At 38.1% G+C, this 27134-nt stretch overlaps 1 protein-coding gene across 3 annotated transcripts in view; it reads left to right on the top strand.

Annotated features, from left to right (window-relative positions):
- Nucleotides 1–1969: 1969 nt before the first annotated feature.
- Nucleotides 1970–27134, top strand: part of Ace (Acetylcholine esterase) — a 540867-nt gene continuing 515702 nt past the window's right edge. For 2 of the 3 annotated variants that reach the window (XM_073960049.1, XM_073960046.1), the window contains exons 1-2: nt 1970–2312; nt 25912–26277. The gene's annotated coding sequence lies outside the window, so the exon portion shown is untranslated. The remainder of the gene's footprint in view (nt 2313–25911; nt 26278–27134) is intronic. The other variant, XM_073960047.1, reaches the window with a different exon arrangement.

Below are 27134 nucleotides of genomic sequence, written 5' to 3'. Positions count from 1 at the left end.
TCGCCTTGGTTTTTGTTGTAACATCTTGTATTCACTGTCCCCTATACAAAGGTACAAGTTTCCTCAGGGGCAAGTCCATACTTCCTGAAAAATAGCCTGAGAGTTAAAAAACAAACCCTATGACACCATGTTTATGGGTGGAAGCGCAAGATAATTCTCGAACAGAAATGCCGATTCCGGCCAAAATTTGGCCTTCGTAATATTGTTTCCAAACTTAGTTTAAGTTTGTAGATAAGCCATATCGGTCCACTCCTTCAGGTACCTACCCCACAAAAGTTCAAAAATATTCGGAAAAATTGTGCGCACGATAACTCTTGATGGGAGTGACCGATTTGGTCCATACTTTACACATTCTCATAATATCTACCAGATATAGATCAGGTTCGAATATGGACTATATTTGTCCACTCCATCCCGTACCTCCCACACAAAATTTTGGATAAGTTCACTTTAAGACCTGCTATTGAATCACTTTGATTTTTGTTGAAGCAACTTACATTCGCTGCCTCAATTACGATGGTAAAAGTTATTTCAGGGGCAAGTCCATACTTCTTGAGAAAACAGCCCGAAGTGTGTAAAAACCCCCTATGGCACCCCCATGGTGTATGTCGGTCCATTCCTTTAAGTACCTTTTCCGCAAAAATTTTGAACTTTAATCCTAATCAACATTTTTGTCGGTTCATACGACCAAAATTTTGAAACCACCTAACTACATAAATTTTTTGCTGAGGGTATATCTCTGTCGGCAAAGACGACTGATACTTTTTTACTTGTTTTGAAGCAACTTGCAATCGCTGCCGCAATTACGACAGTAAAAGTTTTTTTAAGTGGAAGTCCATACTCCTTAAGAAAACAGCCCAAAATGTGTAAAAACCCCCTATGGCACCATATGTAGTGGTTGGAGAGCACGATAACTGATCAACCGAATTGCTCCAAAATTTGGCCTTCGTCATATTTTTTCCAAACTTAGTTTTAGTTCGAAGATGGGCAATACCAGTCCACAAATCCCGGTACTTCCCCCCAATATTTAAAAAAATGTCAGTAAAATTGTATGCATGATATCTCCTTATATTTTGTCCCAATTTAGTTTAACTTTTAAAATGGCCCTCCTTAGGGTACCTCCTCCACACAAGTTTAACAGTTGTGTCTATGTGCAGTTTAGGATTTGTTCGGAAATGTACACCGATGCTGTTCGTTGTGGTCCTGTTTATAGCGATATTATGTTTTTCGTGGACAAGTCCATGCTTCCTGGCATAATTGTCCAAAAGTTATACGATGACCCACTGAAATGATTAGTGGGCGCGATATCTATCCATAGTCCATAATGGACTATGTCGGTACATTCCTTTCTATTCACATAGGGTATTCTATTCTATTCTATTCACATTGGGTATATCCCTGTCGGCAAAGACGATCGATACTTTTTTACTTGTTTTTTTTTTTTGTTCTGGCACATCGGCCGTTTTTGGACAACGGTTGACCATTCTTTCCTTGCATTTACTGACCTTCTAATAAAATTTAATCTCCATACGATTCAAATAGGACTTTTTTAGATTTGTTTCTAGAAAATACGATACCTGTTTCCAAGAAATTTTAATTCCTTTTTATATGCTCTACCATACATTCTGCGAGATGCCCAACAGAACCGCATCCTGGTGCCTCAATTTGTTTACCACTGGCTTAGGACGAAAGCTTTTGTTATCAAATCACCTGAAGCTTTTTGCCACAATCAGCTGAAATTAAACCAAAACAAAGAAACCCGAATAAATGGCTGTAAATCAAAAGTCCGGCCGGTGGGTAAAATGAAGGCACAAAGCTTTTGTTGTGTGTTTTGGTATTTTCGTATGTGAAAATACGAAGAGACTATCAAAAAACAATCATAAATGTGTTATACCCATAAATTCGGAGCTTTCTTGTGTTTTTGATTCTTTCTGCTTACCTTAATATGCCGTTGTACCCTCCAACGGATGCTTTCGTTTTACATGGATGCGTGTGTTTATGCTCGCTGGCTGGCTCGCTCACTTGTTCGTTGGGGACCTGTGAAAAAAATGAATTCTATGGCAAACGAAAGTCGTCTTTTCTAACGTGAGTTGCTTTCATAGCGGACGGTTGGTCATTAAAACAAAAACACAGAAAACAAAATAATTATTGAAAAAAAAAAAACAACAGAAACAAAAGCAAAAAATCTTACAATAAAAATCTATAAAAATAAGTGTCCAATATTTGTTGTTAGAAAGTTACAAAATATTCAAGAATAATTAAAAACAGCAGCAGCAACAACAACATAACTCATCGCTAATAATTAATTCATTGTAAAAAAGCGTTTTTTATTTATTTACAATTTATTTTCTAATTGAAATCCTCTTTGAAGATGAAAAACGAAAAAAACTATAGCATACTTTAAGGCTGTTTCTTATTTAAAGCTTGAACTGTTGTCTTCGTTTTTCTGTTTTGTTTTATAACAGTGAGTGGTTTATTCAATAAACTTTATTGTGTGTATTAAAGGTGCACGCGTCTCTGTGTGTGTGTGTGTCTGACAATATAAAAATTTACAGGGGTATTCAGACAAAAGGTCGGTCCATCATCCATCTAACCATCTAATATAGCTGCGATTTAATTAGATTTGCTCAGTTTTATTCCTTGTGTCCATTTAATTGTTTAATAACAGCTCTACCTCTACTCTACACTCCTCTCGCCTTTCCCCCAGCCCCCCATGTGGAAGAGAACAATCATAAAATTTTGTGGTTTATTCGTGAGCTGTGTTTGTGTGTGGTGGCAATGTGTAACAACAAAATATAACAAAGATGTAAAAAAAGAAACACTCCAAAAATACGAGGAAAATTAAAACAGCTGCAGTGGAAGAAGAATTATTATGATTGGCACCGTTGTTATTCGCCTGGTATCCTTTTTTCCTCGTTTACTGCCAGTGCTAGTAGTAGTAGTAAGAAGCTCTTGTGTTATCCTCTTATTCTCTTGAATCGTTCGTTCTTTCGTTTGGTTTGTGGCGAAGTGTTTTTGTGTGTGTCGTGAGTATTTTCAGTTTATAGTGTTTGTGGTTAAGAACCTACCTATCTCAGGAATGGAAAAAACATTTGCTACAATTGGACTTTTTTCGGTACGTCTTGCTCAGTGAAAATGTACTGAATGTAGACATCTGAAGATGTGTGAAAGAAGGAAAACATTGAAATCGATTTTTTTAAATAAAACATTGACTGAAAGACAGTACAAACATTATTCGTGGCGTGATCGAGCTTGTGATACCCTAAACGAGCATTTTGTTATCAAGCTTAAAGTGAGGTTTACGGTAATTTTCCAGTTTTTAGCATATTGTATGACAGTATTAAATATACGATCTGATACGATCAAAAATATGCTTCACCAAAATAATTGTTTTATACCCTTAATTTTGAGTCAATTTAGCCCTGTCATTTAGTCTGTCAGGTAGTTGGTGGGCACGATAACTGTACGGATCAACCGAATTCGTCCAAAATTTCTACATCGTAATATTTTGTCAAATCTCTCCTTCGAGTGCCTCCCCGCAAAAGTTCAATGATTTTCGATAAAATTGTGGCACAATAACTCGCGAACGGATCAACCGGTTTGGTCCAAACTCTGCACCTCGTAATTTATTGTTCAAACTTAGATCAGGTTCTCGAATAGGGTCCACTCTTTCGGGTTCCTCCTCCCCAACAAATTTTTAAAACAAGTAAGAACGGCGATAAGTTTTTACCCTCCACCACGAACTATATTCGTTTATGAATGTACTAAGCTTTTATTCTACGGAGGAGGCCTCTGAGGCTTACTCTTCGGAGGAGCAGAATATCTTAACTGATGATAGTCATTTGATATAGATAACTTGTTTAAGATTGAAAATTTCTAAGTTACATCCACTTCAAAATAAAAATGTTGCAAAATCCTTTAAAGAGCTCACATGGGGCGTCATCGTTGTTTTTTTTTTTTAAACATATTTTATCTGTTGTATCCTCTGACAACACACACCCATTTCGGTTGGATAATGACGCTGAAATCTTCAAAATACGGAAAATCGGGAGGTACGGTCCTATGGGGGGCTATATGAAGATGTGGATCTATACCGACAAGATTCAAGTGAAAAGTTTTGTACTGCCAGCGAAGATTACATACCAATTTCCAGCCATTCGGTGTGATACTGATGTCACAATTCTCAAAATATCGAAAATCGGTTGGTATCCTTCAATGGGGTCTATATGAAAAGGTTGCCCTATATTGATAATTCTCTTCTGGAATATTTTATACCCCCATCGAAGACTAAATACCAAATTTCAGTAATTTCGGTGGGATATTAGGGCCACAACCTTCAAAATACTGAAAATCGGGAGGTGTGGTTCTATACTGGCCTATATGAAGATGTGGACCTATATCGTCAAATTTCTGTTACAACGTCTAATACCCCCAAAGAAGACTAAATACCAAATTTCAACAATTTATGTTGGATATTGACGCCACAACCTTCAAAATATCGAAAATCGGGAGGTGTGCCTGTATGGGGGATATATGAAGATGTAAACCTATTCCTGAAATTTCAGGGGGAAAGTTTCATAACTCCAACGAAGACTAAATGCCAAATTTCAGCCATTTCGTTTGGATATTAAGGCCACAATCCTCAAAATACCGAAAATCTGGTGGTACGCTTCTATGGGCTTTATATGAAAACATGCACCTATACTGATAAATCTCTTCTGGAATATTTTACACCCTCATCGAATACTAAATACAGAATTTCAACCATTTCTTTTTGATAATGAAAATAACGAAAATCGGGCGATACCTTCTATTTCAGCCATTTCGGTGGGATATTGAGGCCACAACCTTAAAAATACCAAAAATCGGGTGAAATCCTTCTATGGGGGCTATATGAAGATGTGAACCTATACCGACAAATTTCTGGCGAAAAGTTTTAATCCCCCAACGAATTTCAACCATTTCTGTTGGATATTGAGACCACAAACTTCAAAATACCGAAAATCGGGAGGTACCCTTCTATGGAGGCTATATGAAAACGTTGACATATACTGATAATTCTTTTCGGAAATATTTGATACCCCATCGAAGACTTAATACCAAATTTCATCCACTTCAATTTGAAAATGACGAAGTGGGGGCTATATGAAGACATAGATCTGGACCCCCAACGAAGACTACATACCAATCCATCATCCATTTCCGTGCGATATTGAGGCCACAGCCTTCAAAATACCGAAAATCGTAATGTATCGTTCTGTGGGGGCTATATGAGAACGTGGGTCGATATAGCCCACTTTCAATACCAAACATCCTAGGAGAAATATAAACTTCTATACCAAATTACTATAATGCTAAAAGTTTTAAAACAAGTAAAAAAGTATCAGTCGGCTTTGGACATTTGAACTTGCCGACAACAATGTGGATTAAAGTGTTGCGGAGGGGGTACTTAAAGTGATGTACCGACATAGTCCATTATGGAAGTGGGTCTTATTTTGAGAGTCATACCTTTTTGATATATACTGGGCTCACTAGTCATTTCAGTGGGTCATCCTATAACTTTGGACCAGTATGCCAGGTAGCATGGACTTGTCCACGAAAAACATAATATGGCTGTAAACAGGACCACAACGAACAGCATCGGTATTCATTTCCAAAGGATCTTCGAATCGTCGTAAATGAGGCAGTGAATGCAACAGAAATCAAAGTGTTTCGAGAGCAGGTCTTAAAGTGAACTTATCCGAAATTTTGAATGAACAAATCTAGACCATATTCGAACCTGATCTATATCTAGAATGTGTAAAGTATGGACCAAATCGGTCACTCCTTGTAAGAGTTATCGTGCGCACAAGTTTTCAACTTTTGTGGGAGAGGTACCTGAAGGAGTGGACCGTTATTGGTTATCTTCGAACTTAAACTAAGTTTGGACAAAATATTACGAAAGCCAAAATTTTGGACCGAATAGGCAGATCCGTTCGAGAGTTATTTTGCGCTCGGAGCTCTTCACACGGTGTCATAGGGGTTTTTTCACCTTCCAGGCTATTTTCTCAGGAAGTATGGACTTCCCCTACATAAAACGTGTACCGTTGTATAGGGGGCGGTGAATAAAAGTTGCTACAACAAAACTCAAAGCGATTCGAAACCAGGTCCTAAACCGAACTTTTTCGAAATTTTGTGTGGGAGGTACCCAAAGGAGTGGAGTGATTGAGTCCATATTGGAACCTCATCTAACCCTGGTAGAAAGTTTACGATATGCAAAGTATGGACCAAATCGGTTACTATCGTGCGCACAATTTTTCCGAACATTTTCGAACTTTTGTGGGGGAGGTACCGAAAGGAGTGGACTTATATAACCCGCACAAGCCAGACAGACAGACGGACGGACATGGCTAATTCAACTCCAAATTGTCTGAAACACATTTCGTCTGAACATACTTAGGGTCTAAAATCATTATTTCGATGAGGCACATTTTGCCCGTATGATAGTGTATACTCGTAAATGCTGAGGGAATAAAAAGTGAAGATAGGGCGGAACCGTTCCAAGAGGACTATTCGTACTTCAAAACGAGGTTCTATATCGCCAATAGTCTGCCTGAATAGTTTAAACCCCCCAACGGAAACTAAATACCAAATTTAAGCTATTTTGGTTGGATAATAAGGCTAAATCTTAAACCAAAATCGGGAGGTACTTTTATATGGGGGCTATACAAACACGCGGACATGTATCAGTCGTTCTCTGCAGGAAGGTTGCATAAAACGCCCAAAATCTTCAAACACACAATGAAGTTAAATATTCACGTTGTCTGGATGAATCTCGGAGAGGCAGGAGTTGTACGAAGTTTGCATAACTTTGATCGCTCGCTTACAGCGCAGGTTGTTTCAGGCAATGCTGATTGGAGATTCATCTTTTTTGTAGCCATTCATCGTTTTTGTAGCCATTCAGAGCCACAGATAATATAATTGATACACAAACATCACAGAAGGTACAAAGGAGACTTCTCTCATATCAATGAGTTCAGCCCGATTCATATGATATGGGACCTACTGTTTATTGCCGAGTACGAACGGCATTTATTAAGACACCACTGGTGGAGAAGTTTTACGGGGCTGAAACGTCGCCGGGAAATGTCGCCAACATTACTGATGAGTATTTTGCCACCGTTGAAAATTTGATGTTGCTTGGCCTGGGAATCGAACCGTAGACATTCTCAGTGCAAGGCGGGTGTGCATTAGGGTTATGACTTTTTGACATTTTTTTCAACAATGGTATCTTGTAGTGAGAATGAATGAACTTTTGCATATTAATGCCTAAAACAACATTCATTCCATTTTATTTCAAAAAAGCTTCCGCACAAACCACTTTATTTTTTTTTTTTTTTAAAAACAATGGATTCAACCAACAACAAATTATTTCCTGTTGCAAGAATGAATGGCCTTTTGCCTATTAGTGACTAAACTCACTTTTACATTTAAATATTAAAAAAGGTCCTCCACAAACCATTTTTAATTTTATGATAATTGAAATAAACTTATATATATGTATAATATAAAATGATGTATATATTATAATACGGTGATAAAATTAGTGAGAAACAAACGGTTATATTTAACATTTCTAAAAAATAAAAACTTTAAAAGCTTTTTGCGCGGAAGCTTTTTATGGACTCACTTTATAATTAAGATTTTATGTAATCTCAGGTAAAAGCTCATCAAAAAATCATACAGGGATAAGAGGTCGTAAAAAAGTCATAACCCTAGTGTGCATACCATTGCACCATAGTGGCACCCAGAGCCACAGATATTTCCTCAAAAATTCAATACGGAACCAATGATCAGCCTATGAATTAAAAATGAATGTCCCGATTTTACTACACCTGCTCCGGGTTTCAGGCGTGCATTGCAGATTCTTGGTATCTGCTTAAACTTTTTTAAAAGGTATCTCATTACTCTCTGTGAAATGACGGAAGAAAAAACATCGTGTCGTCTCTCCAGCCGCCTCTTTCCATAATCTTAGTTTTACCATTGGTGAAGGCTGCATTCAATTGACCATAATTGCTTATTAAATCCTGCACACCCAAAACAATCGATTTTTGGTGATTTAGTCGGTGTTCTTCTTCCATGACAAGTCGAAGAACGCCATCCAGCACCAGATGCTGCAGATGGCTATGGGGTGATCTTGCTCTTTTAACATTTGCTGCAGTCGAACTACAACGCCTGTAAACAATCATTACAATTGATCCCCAGCTTTTGCGATTGTGCGATCTTTCCCAACTTTTAATTTGGGCGCTGCCAATATAATTTCGTTAGATTTATTCTTGTGACCACGGTCTGATATTCAAAGCTCTCAAGGTGTTCGCTGTCAAAGTTGGAGTTGGGATTTCAAAGTCCTTAGCAGAAAGGCTGGCGTCAAACCGTTGCAGCTTTGAGCTTTAAAAAATCGCCTTGCATTGCATATTGGGCTACGTTTGGTTTTGCTCGTTGATGCATCATCGTCATTCTCCCAAGAACTATCTGCACTGCTGTTGGATGAGTCCGTCCTACTTTAAGAACAATCAGGTTTCGCCGAGCTGGTAAGTGTGGAGACGTTCGTTTCCATTGCCCTCTTTCACTTCGATGAGTGGGTGATATTGGAATCCACAGATTTGCCGCTGGAGTAACCAACGCGGCCTTTTTTCTCAATTTCAGTTTGTAGAGGTTCTCATCTTTTTGGCACATCCATTCGCCTTTTACCTTGGTGATATCAAAGAGTTCATTTAATGTTTTTGTTTTTGCACATTGGTTTGTCAGATTATCTATGCAACAAGTGCAATGTTTTGCTCAAAAAGCCTTTAAGCTTTAAATATGGTTTCAAGTAATGACCGCTTATAATTCTGGATTCTGTAAAATATCATCCCTGTCTACCAGACAATGGAAAAAACACTCAGCACCCTCCAAATTGAATGTAAACTGAGTACCTACCGTAAACGAATCCAAAGAGCAATTTAGCATAAATTTAGGAGAGGTTAGTAGTTTCCTACCCAAATTATAACAAGTGAGCCAAGGCTATAGTCGGGTCGGGGTCGACTATGTGATACCCTACACCACTACCCCTGTGAATAAGCTTTTGACTGGTAAAATTCAAAATATTAAAATTGGGATAGCTTAGCGCCTTTGCTCTGAATATCTTCATTAATACAGGCCAATTTTGTTGAAACTCATTTAAGTGCATTGTCAGTACAACTCAAATAAAAAATGGAAAAGTGGGATGTACGCCAACCATCAATAGGCTTCTTTCTCTGTGAGAACCCCATCAACCCCAAAAATTTCGTGAGGATCCGATCAAAATTCCGATCTGTAGTGTGATTGCACAAAAAATGGGAAAAGGGATGCATTACTGACTATTGCGATTACTCTGTCGTTTGACCACCTATGACAACCTACTTCACATCGTTGTAAAGGTGATATTTTCTACTTTCCTTGTCAGCTTTTGCTTTCGATATACCTCTTACAGAATAGAGATATTCGATTTGAAATAAAACATTGGCCTTTTCTCCAAATAAGTTTTTTTTTCACATTCCGACCCCTGAATATTATCCGACCATCACCAAAATAAATAGGCTTCTTCCCCTTAGGGACCCTCATCAACACCCAAAATTTCGTGACATCCAATCAAAATTGCGACCTGTAACGTTACAAGGTTTAGATGGACAGACGGACGGACGGACACACTTAGCCAGATCGACTCAGCTCGACGAGACAATCATTTTGGTATATATAAATATGGGTCGACGGCCATTATTTCGATGCGTTACAAACTTTTTGGGCAAAACCAACTTATAATACCCTCCCCACATAGTGGTGTAGGGTATAAAAATAGGAAATTTTCTTCAATTGTGAGAATCACACTGTGTGCAATTTTTTGAGCCATGGGAAGAAAATTAACCATATTCTGTCACCGTAGCATGACATGCGTTTACCCCATCACTTGTACTTTTGCGGTTATGGCACCCCAAATCTTAATTCCTTGATGTCAAAAGATATCATTTTGTCAGGGTCGTATATTTTAAACAGTTAAGAATTTTGTCACCTGGGGAACTGCCTTTAACATCCGTTAAAGGTAGTGAGCTAACATGTGCCGCGCGTTCACCCATAAGAACGTTAAAAACTTGGGTTTGGGCGTCGGGTTAGTAACCCTCCCCTAGAAAAAACAGCCTACTATGAAAAAACGAAAGAAAAGAAAAACAAACCCCTCTAAAGTTGACGAACCCCGCAAACGTTTTAAGGACCATGATCTGCGAATCTGCACCTGGAATGTTCGCACTCTTTATAGAAAAGGTGCAGTCTTCGCATTGGCAGACGTACTTGAAAAGTACAAGGCCGATATTACTGCCATACAGGAAATACGATGGATTGGGAAAGGCGTCACAACAACATCTAAAGGTGACGCACTGTATTATATCTGCCATGACGTAAAGCATGAGTTTGGTTGCGGATTCGTAGTTAGTCGGAGACTAAAACATCTGGTATCCAGCTTCACCCCAGTGAATGAAAGACTTGCTGCATTTCGAATAAAAGCTAAATTCTTCAACATCAGCTTTATTTGCGCTCATGCTCCCACTGAAGAAAAGGACGAACAGACCAAAGATATATTTTACGAGCGCTTAGAAGAAACATATGACCGTTGCCCTGCCCATGACATTAAAATCATTCTAAGCGATTTTAATGCCAAAATTGGAAAGGAGAATATCTTTGGCCCAACAGTCGGGAAATTCAGTCTCCACAGTGAAACATCTGACAATGGTATGAGGCTGATAGACTTTGCAGCTGCAAAAAACATGGTAGTTAGCAGTAACAGATTTAATCATCTCGATATTCATAAGGGCACCTGGCTGTCTCCAGATCAAAGAACAAGTAATCAAATTGATCATGTTGTGATAGATGGAAGACATTCATCGAGCGTGTTGGATGTACGATCGTTCCGAGGGGCAAACATTGATTCGGACCACTACCTTGTTGCAGCAAAGATACGTACCCGTCCAAACGTGGCAAATAAAGCACGAACAGACACAACGCGGAAGTTGGACATCGATAGGCTGCAAACACAACAGATAGCCACAGCATATTCCACTCAACTAGCCCAATTGCTTAACGCGAGCACTCCTTGTCCCGATAACATAACAGCACAATGGCAACATATTGCCCACTCCATGCAAACAGCCGCAAAATCCATACTTGGATTCCAGAGACCTCCACAAAGGAATTCATGGTATGACCAGGAGTGTCGTGCTGCTACCGAAGAGAAAAATGCGGCATACAGAGCTACTTTACAATCAGTAGCAACGCGTAGCGCACGAGAGAGATATCGGGAGAAAAGGAGAGAAGAGAAACGTCTTTTCCGCAAGAAAAAGAGAGAAATGGAAACGTGGGAGTGTGAAAAAATCGACATGTACAGGAGCCAGAATGAAGTCCGAAAGTTCTACCAAAGAGTGAAACATCAAACAGATGACTTTGGTACAGGCACATCCTCCTGTAGAGACCAGCAAGGTAATCTGGTAACAGATACAGATAGCGCGCTCAGGATATGGATGGAACATTTCTCCAATCTGCTGGTATCCAATAGTAACGAAGACGATGATACCGCAGATCCAATCCCCTAAGATGGTATAGAATGTATACCGCTCGGCCAAGATGAGGTAAAAACAGCAATCAACCGGCTGAAGAATAATAAAGCAGCAGGAGCCGAAGGCTTACCAGCCGAGCTGTTTAAAAACGGAAGCGACGCGCTGATAAGGTGTATGCATCAGCTAGTTAGCACCATCTGGCAGGAAGAACGCGTACCCGACGAACAACTAAAGCCAATGGTCAACGAAATAATTGGACCATACCAATGTGGCTTTAGACCTGGCAAGTCCACCATTGACCAGATATTTACCCTGCGGCAAATCCTAGAGAAGACCCAAGAGATGCAGATCGACACATATCACCTTTTTGTCGATTATAAAGCAGCATTCGATAGTCCCCTCCGATCAAAGGTATTCCATGCAATGTCTGAATTTGGTATCCCCGCAAAGCTCATCCGGCTTTGTAAGATGACTTTAACAGATACTAGGACCTCAGTTAAAATTGGAAAGAACCTCTCCGAAGAATTTTGTACCAAAAGAGGTTTCAGACAAGGAGACAGCCTTTCGTGTGACCTATTCAACATTTTGCTGGAAATGGTAATACGAGATGCAAATGTCAAAAGAAATGGCACAATTTACACCAATAGCCACATGTTACTTGCTTATGCTGATGACATAGACATCATGGGACAATCAGTAAAGGAAGTAACTGATACCTTTATGAAGGTCGAAGCAGAATCTGCGAAAGTGGGTCTGGCGGTAAACGGCGAAAAGACCAAATTGATGGTGTCGACGAGCAAAGCGTCCATAGAGCTCGGACCAACTGTGGAAGTTAGTACCTACAATTTTGAGGTAGTTAAAGACTTCGTCTACCTCGGCACTGCCATAAACACAACAAACAACATCAGTTGTGAAATAAGAAGAAGAATTGTATTGGCCAACAGATGCTACTATGGTCTAAGTAAGCAATTTAAAAACAAAGCCACATCTCGTCAAACAAAAATAACAATATACAAAACGCTGACACTACCCGTGCTAATGTATGGCTCCGAAGCATGGGTACTTGCGCAAGCAGATAAGGCAGTGCTCGGTGTGTTTGAGAGGAAAATTCTTCGAAAGATCTACGGGCCGATTTGCGTTGACGGTGAATATCGACGTCGTATGAACCACGAGCTCTATGAATATAGTTAAACGTATCGAGATGCAACGATTGCGTTGGCTAGGCCATATCATGAGAATGAGCGATGATGAACCCGTTAAAAAGGCGTATGAATACATGCCACATGGCGGTGCACGCAGAATCGGCAGGCCTAAGCTTCGATGGAGCATACAAGTGGATGAAGAAATGAAAAGGCGCGGTATTCCAAAAAGTCAAGCGAAAAACAGAGAGGAATGGAGATCTTTTCTTAGTTCGGTCTATAGAACAAATGTTCTCTAATGGGCCAACTAAGTAAGTAAGTACATCAAGATACATCTCGCAATTTTTAAGATAGAGCTTTGTAATATGGTATACAAATTTCTATTACTCCTAGGATGTTTGGTATTGCAAATGGGCTATATCGGTCCAAATGGGCCCCATAAAACGGTACCACCCCGATTCGATATTTTGAAGGTTTTAGCTTAATTATCACACCGAAATGGCTGAAATTTGGTACTTAGTCTTCGTTGGGGGTATACAACTTTCACCCAGAATTTAGTCGGTATAGGTCCACGCCTTCATAGAACGGTATCTCCCGATTTTCGGTATTTTAAAGGTTGTGGCTAAAATAATCCACTGAAAAGGCTGAAATTTGGTATTTAGTCTTCATTTGGGGTATACAACTTTCCATATGAAATATGTCGATATAGATCCACGCCTTCATATAGCCCCCATAGCAAAGTACCTCCGGATTTTCCGTAATTTGAAGTTTGTGGCATCAATGTTCCTCCGAAATGGCTGAAATTTGGCACTTAGTCCTCATTGGGACAAGGGAGACTTCTCTCATATCAATGAGTGCACCCCGATTCATATTAGCTCAATGACATGGGATTTACAGTTTATCGCTGAGTCCGAACGGCGTGTCCTAAGACACCACTTACAGAGAAATTTTACATGGTTGAAATACGCAGAAAATGTCGCCAACATTACTGAGGGGTATTTTGCCACCGTTAAAAAGTGTTTGATGTTGCCTGCACGGGGAATCGAACCCACGACTTTCAGCGTGCAAGGCGGGTGTGCATACCATTGCACCACGGTGGCACCCAAGTCTCCCTAGATCCACGCCTTCATATAGCCCCCATAGAACGGTATCTCCGGATTTCCGGTAATTTGAAGTTTGTGGCATCAATATTCCACCGAAATTGTTGAAATTTTAGTCTTAGTCGGTATAGATCCACGCCTTAATATAACCCCCATACAAAAATACCTCCCGATGTTCGGTATTTTGCAGGTTGTAGCTTCAATATTCCTCAGAAATGGCTTAATTTTGGGTATCGTTGGGGTATACAATTTTCTCCTAGGAATTTTGTCGGTATATGTCCACGCCTTCATATAGCCCCCATAGAACAATACCTCCCAGTTTTCGGTATTTTAAAGGTTGTGGCCTCAATATTCCTCCGAAACGGCTGAAATTTGGTTTTTAGCCTTCATTGTGTGTATTGAACTTTCCCCTCTAAATTTGTCGGTATGGGTCCAGGCCTTTATATAGTCCCATAGAACGGTACATCCCATTTTCCGATATGTTGAAGGCTGTGGCCTCAATATTCCTCCGAAACAGCTGAAATTTGGTCTTAGTCTTCGTTGGGGGTACACAACTTTCCACCTGAAATTTTTGGGTATAGCTCCACGCCTTCATATTGCCCTTATAGAACGGTATAGCCCGATTTTCGGTATTCTGAAGGTTTGTGGCCACAATCTTCAAAATACCGAAAATCAGCCACTGAAATTTGGTATTTACTCTACGTCGGAGGTAAAAACATTTCCAACTGAAATTCTTCGGTATAGGTCCAAGTTTCGATATAGATCCATAGAACGGTACCTTCCGATTTTCGTATTTCTGAGGGTTGTGACGTCAATATCCCACCGAAATGACTTCCATGGAGTTATAAAATATGCCAGACGAAAATTTCTCTCGAACTTAAATCAAGTTTCAAGGGGGACTACCCTTCAGGTAACTTATCCACAAAAATTCAACACTTTAGCGCTTAAACCCTGTTTAAGATCACTTCAATGATCGTGTTGAACGTTTTAAAGCGGGTGGTTCTTATGACTATGACAACAACAGTACTTTTTTCTAGAAGAAGCCGATACTTTCTGAAATATGGACCTTGAAAGTCCCAATATTTAGGGCCACTACTTACATCTACTCTGGCACAATAGTGACGTTAGTATGGGCTTACAAGACTATAATTTTACTATCCTCCGAAAGTATTGGTATGGTATTGAGGACCAAGTAGGTTATTGTCGATTTTCCAGGAATGTTTTCTTTCTTTTGAAAAAAAGTTGTGGGCATAAGTGCTAAAGAACTGTAAAATTCCTTTTCGCCAAAAATGTATTTGATTTTCCAAAACTATCAGGTCCTTCCTCTCGTCAACTATTGTTATAGTTGCAACGCACACACACACCCATCCGTCGGTTTGTGATCAATATTTTTGTTGTTCCTTTATTTATATTTGTGTATTTGTTTTCTTTTTTTTCTTCAAGCTGAGTATCGTATATGCACATACATATACTTGTATGTATGTATGTATTTCTCCTAGTTGGTTGTCGGCTCAGTTTACCTTATTGAGAAATAAAATGGGGGACTTGTACTACTCCCTCCCTTCCCCCTTTAGCTTGTTATTGCCTTTGTTATTCGTGACAAATGATTCTAGATTTGCATTTGTATTTTCTTTTGTTTGCTGGCGAAAAGGAAAGGTTATTGAAGTACCTCCCCTCATCAGATATATGTTTGCATACAAACAAAGTAAATGTGTTGCAAATGTTGATAGCCTAATCGGTGCGGAACCTCATAACCTCATCACTAAAATGTTTTAAGAAGTGATTGTTGAAAAAAGAAATTCTGAAATGAAATGTCATTATGACAAAAGTATTTACTGAGTGCAGTGGGGTAATGATAGAAAAACTCTTCTCAGTGTAGTTTTTTCATAGGGTTGTGAATAATGTGAAAAACATTGTTCTTATTGAGAATAGCAGATTTGAATAGGACGGACTATAGTAACATCGTCTATAATCTTTACAGTATTTAAACTTAGCATCCGAGACGATTTTTTTGTCTTCTATAAGTAGACTTTTTGGTCCTTTATAAGAAGGCCTTTTTGGTCTTCTATGAGAAGACGTTTTGTCTTCCATATAAATACATTTTTGGTCTTCTATGAGAAGACCTTTGGTCTTCTATGAGAAGACCATTGGTCTTCTATGAGAAGACCTTTGGTCTTCTATGAGAAGACCTTTGGTCTTCTATGAGAAGTCCTTTGGTCTTCTATGAGAAGACCTTTTGTCTTCTATAAGAAGAACTTTGGTCTTCTATGAGAAGACATTTGGTCTTCTATGATAAGACCTTTGGTCTTCTATGAGAAGACCTTTGGGCTTCTATGAGAAGACCTTTGGTCTTCTATGAGAAGACCTTTGGTCTTCTATGAGAAGACCTTTGGTCTTCTATAAGTTAAACTTTTGCTCTACTCTATGAAGACTTTTTCGTCTTCTATGAGAAGACCATTTGTTCTCCTATAAGCAAACGTTTTGCTCTTCTGTAAGAAAGCCTTATTGGTCTTCTTTAAGATGGCCTTATTGAGAAGAGTCTTCTATGAGAATGCCGTTGGTCCTTATAAATAGTAGACCGTCTGTTCCTCTATAAGTAGAACGTCTGTTCTTTTATAAGAAGGCCTTCTTCATTTTCTATAAAAAACACCGTTTTGCTGTTTATGAGAAGACCTTTTGTCTTATATAAAAAGACCCTTTGATCTCCTACAAGCAGACCATTTGGCCTTCTATAAGAAGACATTTTTCGTATTCTATGAGAAGACCTTTTATCTTCCATAAGAATACCTTGTTGGACTCCTATGAGAAGACCTTTGGTCTTCTTTAAGAAGACCGTTCTTTGAGAAGACATTTGGTCTTCTATGGGAATAACTTTTGGTCTTATATAAGAAGACCTTTGTTTCATCTATGTGAAGATATTTTGTTCTTGTATAAGAATAACTTTTGATCTTCTATGAGATGGGATACCTTTTGGTCTGCCGTAAGGAGAACTTTCTTCTATGAGAAGAATTTGTGGTCGTCTATGAGAAGACCTTTTGGTCTTTTTATACCCTCAGCGTTTATGCTAACGAGGGTATGTACAATTTCATATCGGCAAAATGTGCCTTACCGAAATAATGGTTTTAGACCCCAAGTGTGTTTGGACGAAATCCGTTTCAGACAATTTGGAGTCGATTTAGCCATGTTCATCCGTCTGTCCGTCTATCTGGCTGGTGCGCGCGATAACTCTCGAACGAATGAACCGGTTTGGTCCAAACTTTGGCCTTCGTAATATTTTGTCAAAACTTAGTTTAAGTTCAAAGATGGGCAATATCGGTCCACTCCTTCCGGTACCTCCCCCGCAAAAGTTCGAAAATGTTCGGAACATTTGTGTGCACGTGTACTCTTGAAGTCGATTTGGTCCATACGTTGCACATCGTAAAATTTCTACCAGACTTAGTTGAGGTTCCAATATGGGCTCCATCGGTCCACTCCTTTGGGTACATTCCACACAAAATTTTGGAAAAGTTCTGCTCTCGAATAGCTTTGATTTTTGTTGTGACAAATTGTATTCAATGGCCTCCATACAACGGTAAAAGTATAATAGCCTGAAAGTTGCAGAAAATCCCTATTACACTATGTGTAGTGGTTGGAGCTCAAGATAAATCTCGAACGGATCTGCCGATTTGGTCTAAAATATGGCCTTCGTAATATTTTGTCCAAACTTAGTGCGCGCATGATTACTCCTGAAGGGAGTGACCGATTTGGCCCATACTTTACACATCCTAATATATCTACCGGGTGTAGATCAGGTTCGAATATGGACTATATTTGTCCACCCATTCTGGTGACTACAACACAATTTCGGATAAGTTCACTTTAAGACCTGCTCTCGGATCACTTTGATTTTTGTTGAAGCACCTTGCATTCGCAGCTTGAAATGCAACGGAACAAGTTTGTTCAGGGGCAAGTCCATACTTCTTGAGAAAACAACTTGAAAGATGTAGAAACCCCCTATGTCACCATGTGTCTCGAACTTATCATCCGATTTGTTCAAACTTAGTTTCAGTTCGAAGATTGGTAATACCGGTTCCCAACTTCCGGTACTTCCCCCCAATATTTAAAAAATGTCACGAAAATGATATGCATAGGATTAAAGTCTCAAGAGTAGTTGCTACGGGCTACAATAGCGAAATCAGTCAGTTTGATTCACCGTTTGAAGCATCCTTGCCAGCCTTCAAAAGCGGGACCTTCCTGGCTATTTTCCAGACTTCTGGCTAATTCTGCTTTTTCAGCATTACTAACGCGAATGGTTGTAGCTGTGATTATGTCCTCTCTGAAACTAGGCAAATTAGCTTTCCCACGATTGATAAAAGCGCGGCGCGACTCAAGCGAGATAGGTTTGTATTGAATAGACGGTTTGGAAAGGATAGCTAGTCTCCCATCTCCACTTCCGACATTCTGGAATATGCTGTTCTCAACCCAGAAAAACGATACAAATACAAAAATTGTTGCACCGATGTTGCAGCCGCAGGCCGGAATGCTGATGTAGTGTGGTTTCGGATCAATCCGTTGATGAAGAACCCACCGCCGAGGTATTGAATGAAACCGGTCGCATAGCGGTTAGGTATTCGTCGCTTCTAACTGTTGCCTTTTGTACAATATAGGCTATAGGTATTCAGATGTCAGCAAATCCGGCTGATTCTTTTTTACATGGTTCTTCCATTAAAAGACACCTCATCGTAAGAGCTTCAGTTTTCCATTAGAAGGCTTTCATTAGAAGACTTTTTCGTCTTCTTTCAGAAGATTCTTTTGTCTTTCATTGGAAAATCCTTTTGTCTTCAATTGCAAAATCTTTTAAAAGAGCTTACATTGATCGGAATCGTTGTAATTTCCAAAGCATTGACCTATTTTTACAAATTTGCGAGAGCTAAATGCCAAATTTCAGCCATTTCGGTTTGATAACTACGTTTAAATTTTCAAAATACCGTAAATCGAGAGGGGTTATGGGGCTATATGAATACGTTGACCTATACCGATAAATTACTGGTGGAAAGTTGTATACCCTCAAGAGTAAATACCAAATTTCAGCAATTTCGGTTGGATATTAAGGTCACAACCCTTAAAATATCGAAAATTGGGAGGTACCTTGTACGGGTGCTTTATGAAAACGTGGACTAATATTGGCAATTATTTTCATACCCCCATCAAGAGCTAAATACCAAATGTTATCAATTTCGGTTTGGTAATTGCGCTGAAACCTTCAAAAAATCTAAAATCGGTTTTTATATCGAAAATCGCAAGGTACCCTTCTACGTGGCCTATATGAAAACGTGGATCTATACGGAAAATTCTCTTCTGGAATATTTTATACCCCCATAAAAGACTAAATACTAAAATTCATCCATTTCGGTTGGTCACCGTGTTTTTTTTTTTTTTTTGAAAAACGAAAAACATTATATCGCTGTATACAAGGCCACGAGGAGTAATTTCGGTAAAAATTTGCAAACGATCCTCGAATATTCATTAAACTGCACTTAAGCAAAAATAGTGAACTTGTGTGAGGGTACTCGAAGGTATTTTCCTATATAGACCTTCTTGGAGTTTAATATACACACAGAAAAAACGGCCTCTCTAACATTTGTCCCAAGCATATTTTGCAGCAAACATATATTTGTTTGCAAGCAGCCCCAAACATAACATATGTTTGGGTGCAAACAAATTATATGTTTGGATGCAAACAAATACAAACCCAAAAGCCACAAAAAAAAAAACAAACACATGCACAAGTGGGCGGTTACTGAGAGCAAGGGAGCGTAAATTTCAATGTAAAACAATGTGAGGAATTGTGAATTTCGTGAGCGTAAATTTACTCTCGCTCACAACTTGTGTAGACTCTAACTGGTGGTAAGCGAGAGTAAATTTACGCTCACGGCACTCACAATGCCTCACACTGATGTAGAACACATTGAAATGTATGCTCACTTGCTCTCAGTAAGCGCTTACTGGCTATTTCCATTATATACACACATTTATGGATGGTGGCTGTTTAATGAAAGGCAAATTAACAACAGACACATACATATGTACATAAAATAATTCCATAACACACTTTAGTAAAATAAAGACTGAATGAAATAATTTGTAAATAGTCACACTTTTAAAAAGAAAAAATATGGAAACATCGTTGAACTCTTCTCCTTAGATGTGAAATATAACACAAATTAAAAAAACTGAAGAAAAAAAAACATAATTCATACCATTATTTCTTTTCCTCTTCGCTTGCTACACGCAGAGAAAAAAATATGTTTGATCCAACAATATTCCAAGAGCAAAATATGTATTGTTAACATATTGTTGGATTCCTCATGTAGTATTCTAAATCCGAAAATAGTTTGTGTCAACTGAACAATATTTCTCTCTTTTCTTCGAAAATTTGTTTCTCTTCTCTCGCTATTCGATGCCGTGTTGAAAAAACAATTTTGGTGAGTTGTGATGTGTTTGTATGACATGCTGCCTTTACCTTTGTTTTTGTGTGTATGTACTTGTGAGACTCTTGTTTTTATTTGTTTCTGTTTTGTTTCATTCTTCTTTCCTTTTCATGTTTGTTATGGTGTTTAATTATTCCTTATGTTGTGGTGGCTACTTGTGGCTTTTTGTTTGTCTTTGTTGTCAGCTAAAGTAGCAAACCATGTATTGCGTTCATCAATGCTCGTAATATTATACGCGATATTTATATCAAAGTTGTGTGGAAAGTGTATATGAGAAGTATATACACTCAAATCAAAAAATTTTGTATCTGGTTTTCAGGGCTGACAATATGTTTTGTAAAAAATGTAGATTATGATTGTTCCTACAATCGGTATTGTTAACGATTTTTACAATATTGCGGAAATTCGAAAGTTGTTTTTGTTTTCTATGTTCGGAACAAAAGATGGTATTTTTGGATTTGGATCACTATATTTGTACAAAACAAACACATTTTTGGAACCAAAATAAATATTTTTGTTCCAACAAAACCGAAAAATATTTTTTCTCTGCGTGTACGTTGGTTAACAACAACAAAACAAGAAACACACCTGTTTGACGCATACGCGAGAGCACTGTCGTTACTCTCGTTGACAAACATCCTCTGTCCACCCATGAAAAATATGTTCTAACATAAAAAATATGTTTGTACCCAAACAAATAAAATTGAGATATGTTACAAAATGTTGCAAACATATATTTGTTTGGACACAAACAAATTATGTTTTGATCCAAACATATATTTGCTTGAAACCTGTCCCAAAGTAATATTTGTTTGGATCCAAAAATATTTCTAATATATATTTTTCTGCGTGTATGTTTGGAAACAAGGGAAATTTTACAATATGCAAAATTTCGGCCGAATCGGATACTCGATTCGTAAGTTTTCGAATTTGAGTTAGTGCTGGCAGGGTTTTTTAGAGCTTTTGCACCCTTGTCTCAGTAAGTAGGGACTTGCCCGCGAAAACATTGTACCGCCGTAAAAGGAGCCGCGAGCACAAGCTCCTGCAAAAAAATTCATGGCGATCCTAGAAGAGTTCCAAACTGTACTTGTGCCAAAAAGTTTGAAATTTTGCGTAGGAGGTACCTGAAGGAGCTGACCGATATGGCCCATAGTTTTTTTGAGTTACCAACAATAATCAGTATAATTTAAAGGCAAAATTATGGATGAAAAGTATCAATACAATTTGACAACACTACTGTCATCCGAAGGAATTAGCGACAACTTTATTTTGGTTATTAACTTTTCGTTAACTACCGAAATTTAAGCATTTTCATTTTACCGATTTTTGTCGGTAACTCGAAAAATGAGTTACAGAATTCCACTACTGATCTATCTCTGGAAGAAATATTACTATTTGCAAAGTTTGAACCAAATCGTTTTCTTCCTTAGAGAGTTTGGGTGCTCACCATTTAACGAAACATTTTGAATTTTTGTGGTGGAAGTACCCGGAGGAGTGAACCGGTATGGTCCATCTTCTTACTCGATCTACGTTTGTACAAAATATTACGAAAACCAAATTTTGGACCAAAACGGTTGATCCGTTCGAGAGTTATCGAGCCCTCCTACAAGCAGAAAGAAAGATTTAAATTGTCTGAAACGGGTTTCATCCAAATATACTTCGGGTATATTATTCCGATGAGGCACATTTTTATACCCTCCACCATAGTATGGAGGGTACATTAAGTTTGTTTTTATACCCTTAGCATTTATGCTAACGAGGGTATATACACTTTCATACGGGCAAAATGTGCCTCATCGAAATAATGGTTTTAGACCCCAAGTATGTTTGGACGAAATGTGTTTCAGACAATTTGGAGTCGATTGAGCAATGTTCGTCCGTCTGTCTGTCTGGCTGGATGGAGCGCACGATAACTCTCGAACGGATAAACCGATTTCCTTCAAATTTTGTCATTCGTAATATTTTACCTAAACTTAGTTTAAGTTCGAAGATGGGCTATATCGGTCCACTCCTTCCGGTACCTCCCCCACAAAAGTTCGAAAATGTTCGGAAAATTTGTTCGTACGGTAACACTTGAAGGGAGTGGCCGAATTGGTCTATACTTTACACATCCTAATATATCTACCAGTTATAGATCAGGTTCAAATATGGACTATATTTGTTTCGTACATCCGGTACCTCCCACACAAAATTTCGGATAAGTTCACTTTAAGACCTGATATCGAATCACTTTGATTTTTGTTGAAGCAACTTGCATTCGCTGCCTCAATTACGATGGTAAAAGTTTTTTTAGGGGCAAGTCCATACTTCTTGAGCAAACAGCCCGATGAGTGTAAAAACCCCCTATGGCTCCATATGTAGTGGCTGGAGATCCACTTCCATAATGGTCAATGTCGATCCATTCCTTTTAGTATCTCCTCCGCAAAACTTTTGATCTTTAATCCTAATCAACATTTTTGTCGGTTCAAACGCCCTAAATACATAGGTATTTTGGGAAAAAATTTTTTCAATATACACAGGCTGAGGGTATATCTCTGTCGGCAAAGCCGACTGATATTTTTTTTACTTGTTCTGTTTGCAACATTTGCGACCCTATAAAGTATATATATTCTTGATCAGGATAAAATCCTAAGCCGATGTAGTCATGTCCGTCTGTTGTAATCACTCTAGCGTCCGCAATAACTGAGCTATATTTTTGCACCCGAGTGTATTTACTCCATAGGCAGGTCAGGTTCGAAGATGGGCTATATCGGCCCACGTTTTGGTATAGCCCCATATAACGGTACCTCCCGATTTTCGGTATTTTGGGGATTTTAGGAAGAATTTTTGACCAAACTACCTGCAATTTAGCATTTTAAGTTTCCAGTGGTCACAAAATATCTCCACCACCAAAAACGGTGAACATAGGTCCATGTTTAGTATAGCCCCCCAAACAACGGTACATCCCGATTTTCGGTATTTTGGGGTTTTCTGCTACATTTTTTTTAACGTACTACCTGCAATTTTACATTTGAGGTTCCCAGTGGTCACAAAACATCTCCACCAAAAACCATCAACAAAGGTCTATGTTTTAGTATCGCCCCAAATAACGGTACCTCCCGATTTTCTGTATTTTGAGGATTTTAGCTACATTTTTTTACAGAATTAACTGTAATTTAACACTTGATGTTCCCAGTTGTCGCAACAAATTTCCACCACGAATTGTCAACGTGGGTCTAAATTTTGGTATAGCGCTCATAGTCCATATTTACATTAGGTCATTTTCCTTGCGGCAATTGTCAGTTTGTCGGTGAGAGAGGGTGTTGAGAAGCATAGCTATAGCTATACTTTTTGACCGAATTACCTGTAACTTAACATTTGATGTTCTCAATGCCCACAAAACATCTCCACCAAAAACTGTTTACATAGGTTCAAATTTTGGTATAGCCCCCATATAACGGTACCTCCCGATTTTCGGTATTTTGAGGATTTTAGCTACATTTTTTGACAGAAATACCTGTAATTTAACATTTGATATTCCCAATGACCACAAAACATCTCAATCAAAAGTTGTCAACATAGTTCCAGGTTCACGTATATCGGCCCATATGGCGGACCCCCCCCCCCATTTTCGGTATTTTGAATGTTTTACACAAATTTTTTTAAACGAATTACCTGTAATTTATCGTTTCATATACCCAGTGGTAATTGTCAACATAGGTCCAAATTTGTGTATAGCCCCCATAAAACGGTACATCCCGATTTTCGGTATTTTGAGAATTTTAGATACACTTTTTGACCGAATTAGTTATAATTTAACATTTGATGGCTACAAAACATCTCCACCAAAAATTACCAACAACAATCTTTGACATTCGACCAAAATTTGTCAACATAGATCCATGCTTTTGTATAGCTCTATATAACGGCACCCTCTGATTTCAGTTATTTTGACAATTTAAACTATATGTTTTCACCGAACTATCTGTAATTTGACGTTTGAGTTTCCCAATGATCACAGAACATCTCCACCAAAAATTGATTGATTGTTTTGATATAGACCCATATAAAGGTGCCGCCCGATTGAAGACATTTTTAGATGAATTTTTTAACTTAGGGATCCGTGATCCCTAAATATTTCGATTGTTTGTTAGAAGTACTTTTGGTCCTCTATAAAGACTATTGGTGTGCCATAAGGACAGCTTTTGGCCGGCTATCAAAAGACTTTGCTGTTATACTAGTTTGTTGTGTATTATATTGTTTACCCTGATCGAATTTTGGATTCATTTTAGCGGCAGAGGATTAAAAAATAACAGCCAATAAAAAATTCTCTTCAAAATGATAAGGCCCCAGCAATACCACTTTATTGTGTCACAGCTTAGCTTTGTCCTGGATGATATGAAATACACGTACACGTGTAGCCAGCCCCACGTTTAAATGTGGGGCCGAGGAGCTTGTTTTTATTTTCTTTGTTTGTTTGTATAATATGTAAGGATGTGTGTTATTGTGTTTGTTGTGTCGATGAAAGTAAGTAAGCCAAGAAGATACAAAATAAATATACTCTCGTAAGAACCTTAAAAGCTCGTCGCAGCCAGCAGCAGGGGTAAAAACAACAACAATAATAATAAACAAACATAAACCAGGTAAAAAAGTGTTTTACGGGCATACTCGTAACACAAACACAGCCACACACACACACCGAGAGATATAAAAGGCAAACAAAAGGACTAAATACGAGCGGATATGGCTAAGTGTGTATGTGTGTGTGCGTACATGGCTGAGAAGTGGGGCTCTATTTATTTGTTTTGGTTATGAAAAAGAGAAAGCTTTTTTATAAAAGAAAATAATAATTTGGGGAGCTAAGCTGAAAACTATTCCTTATCGGGTGTATAACAGTTTGGCGAACATTGAGAGAGAAAAGTGCATGAGATGTGGGAAGAGAGAGAAATTCCGAGATTTCCTTTACAAAGTAATTTGTTGAAGCTTTTGTTAGAGGGGTTGTCAGCTGGAGCAAAAACAGCCCCAGAGCGAGAGAGTCAATAAGCCAGAGAGATAAAAGAGCACTCATCGGGTATCTACACGAATGTTTATTGATAGTGTTATACATTCCCGCATGGGCACACATGCCAGCTTATAGTTTCGGTTTTTAAGATGTTGTCTTTTAGGATTTTCATATCAGTTTAGTTAGAGACGTCGAAGAGTTTTGAGCTCAAGTTAATGTGACCAACCACCAGTCAAGCGCCAGTCAAAGTGTTTAGTTTAGCCACCAGACCAGATTTATTCTGTCAGTCAGTCAGTGGGAAATATTCCAAGCTATGCAAAGTGTTGTATTTCTATTTGCTTGTTTATAAATACCAAAAGAAAGATACGCACAAACACAGGCACAAAACATACCCAAGAAGAAGACAAACAAATTCACAAAGGTATTCCAAAAACGAAAACGAAGAAAAAACCATTTCGAAGAAAGAAACCAAAAGAAAAAATAAACGCAACAACATCTTAAGTGAAATAAAAAACAACAACAATAGCCTAAAGGATTTCAATTAGAAACTAAAGAGTAAACGACAACAACTACAACAACAAAAGAGAGAAGAAAGAAAATAATATTTTATCTGCGTTTTAGAAAATTTGGTGCAAAAAAATTCAAAGAAGAAAAAAATACTTTGCCAAACGAAATTTAAGAGAAAATAAAATTGAAAATATTATCGTTTTGAAAAATATAAAAAAATAATTTGTGTTCTTTGTGACATCAATAAGAAAAAAGTTTAAAAAAAATTAAAACAAATAAAAATCTGACCATCATATTTCCAAGTCAAACATCAAATCAGTATAAACGAAGTGTATCCAATTAATTCTATTTAACTGGAAATCAAAAATCCAAAAGCCCCGTGTAAGCTAAAGCTAAAAAATACCAAGAAGTAAAAACAGCAACAACAACAAGAAGAAGACAATAACCAATCGAAAAATAAACCTTAAGGACAAATTAAAGGTAAGTGATTTTTCTTATAAGTCTTAATAACAAGTGTTTGCCCGCAGCTGAAATTGGAATTGGGTAGCAGGAGCACTAGCTTACCTGTATATGTATGTATGTAGGTATGTTGTGTGTATGTAGGTATGAACACACTCACGTAGCCACAATCGAGACAGAATACAAATAAATAAATTCGCATTGATACATATCTAATGGTGGGTGTTATCTATATCTATGTAACGTTATTTAAGATTCAGGACAATGACTATGGAAGGAGGAGCTGGAGAAGGTTTAGAAATATTGAATTGTTTTGTAAAGATATGTATTATTCAACGTCCAATTTACAGGGTATCCCAAAAATGAGTGACTAAAGGATATGTTTAGTCCATATGCTTATATAAATATAAAAGTTACACAGTAAAATTAATAATAATATTCCAGAATGAGTGCACCTCGATTCGTATTAGCTCAATGATATGGGACCTACTGTTTATCGTCTTGAGACACCGCTTGTAGAGAAGTTTTACATGGCTAAAATACTCAGGAAATGTTGCCAACATTACACTGAGGGGTATTTTGCACCGTTGAAAATTTGATGTTGCCTCGGGTGTGCATACCATTGCACCACGGTGTCACATATACCGCACAGTGGATCAGAATCGTTTTTCCTGGTTTTGTTCGACAGATAACACTTTCAGCTTTCCGATACATTAAAAGCCACCAAAATTGGTCTAGCGGTTTCAGAGGAATTCAAGATCAAAAATTGTGTTTTTTCATATTTTGTATCAAAATATGAGTGTTTTTGATTTTTTTTATATGTTTATAGATAGGATTCTACCATAAATTTCTTTTTTGGGTGTTTATTTGGGTAAATT

The sequence above is a fragment of the Musca autumnalis genome, unplaced genomic scaffold (assembly GCF_047663935.1).
Source record: "Musca autumnalis isolate F117 unplaced genomic scaffold, ASM4766393v1 scaffold_1, whole genome shotgun sequence".
Lineage (NCBI taxonomy): Eukaryota > Metazoa > Arthropoda > Insecta > Diptera > Muscidae > Musca > Musca autumnalis.
Note: the sequence above shows the minus strand (reverse complement) of the source record. Positions and strands in the feature narration are given on the sequence as shown.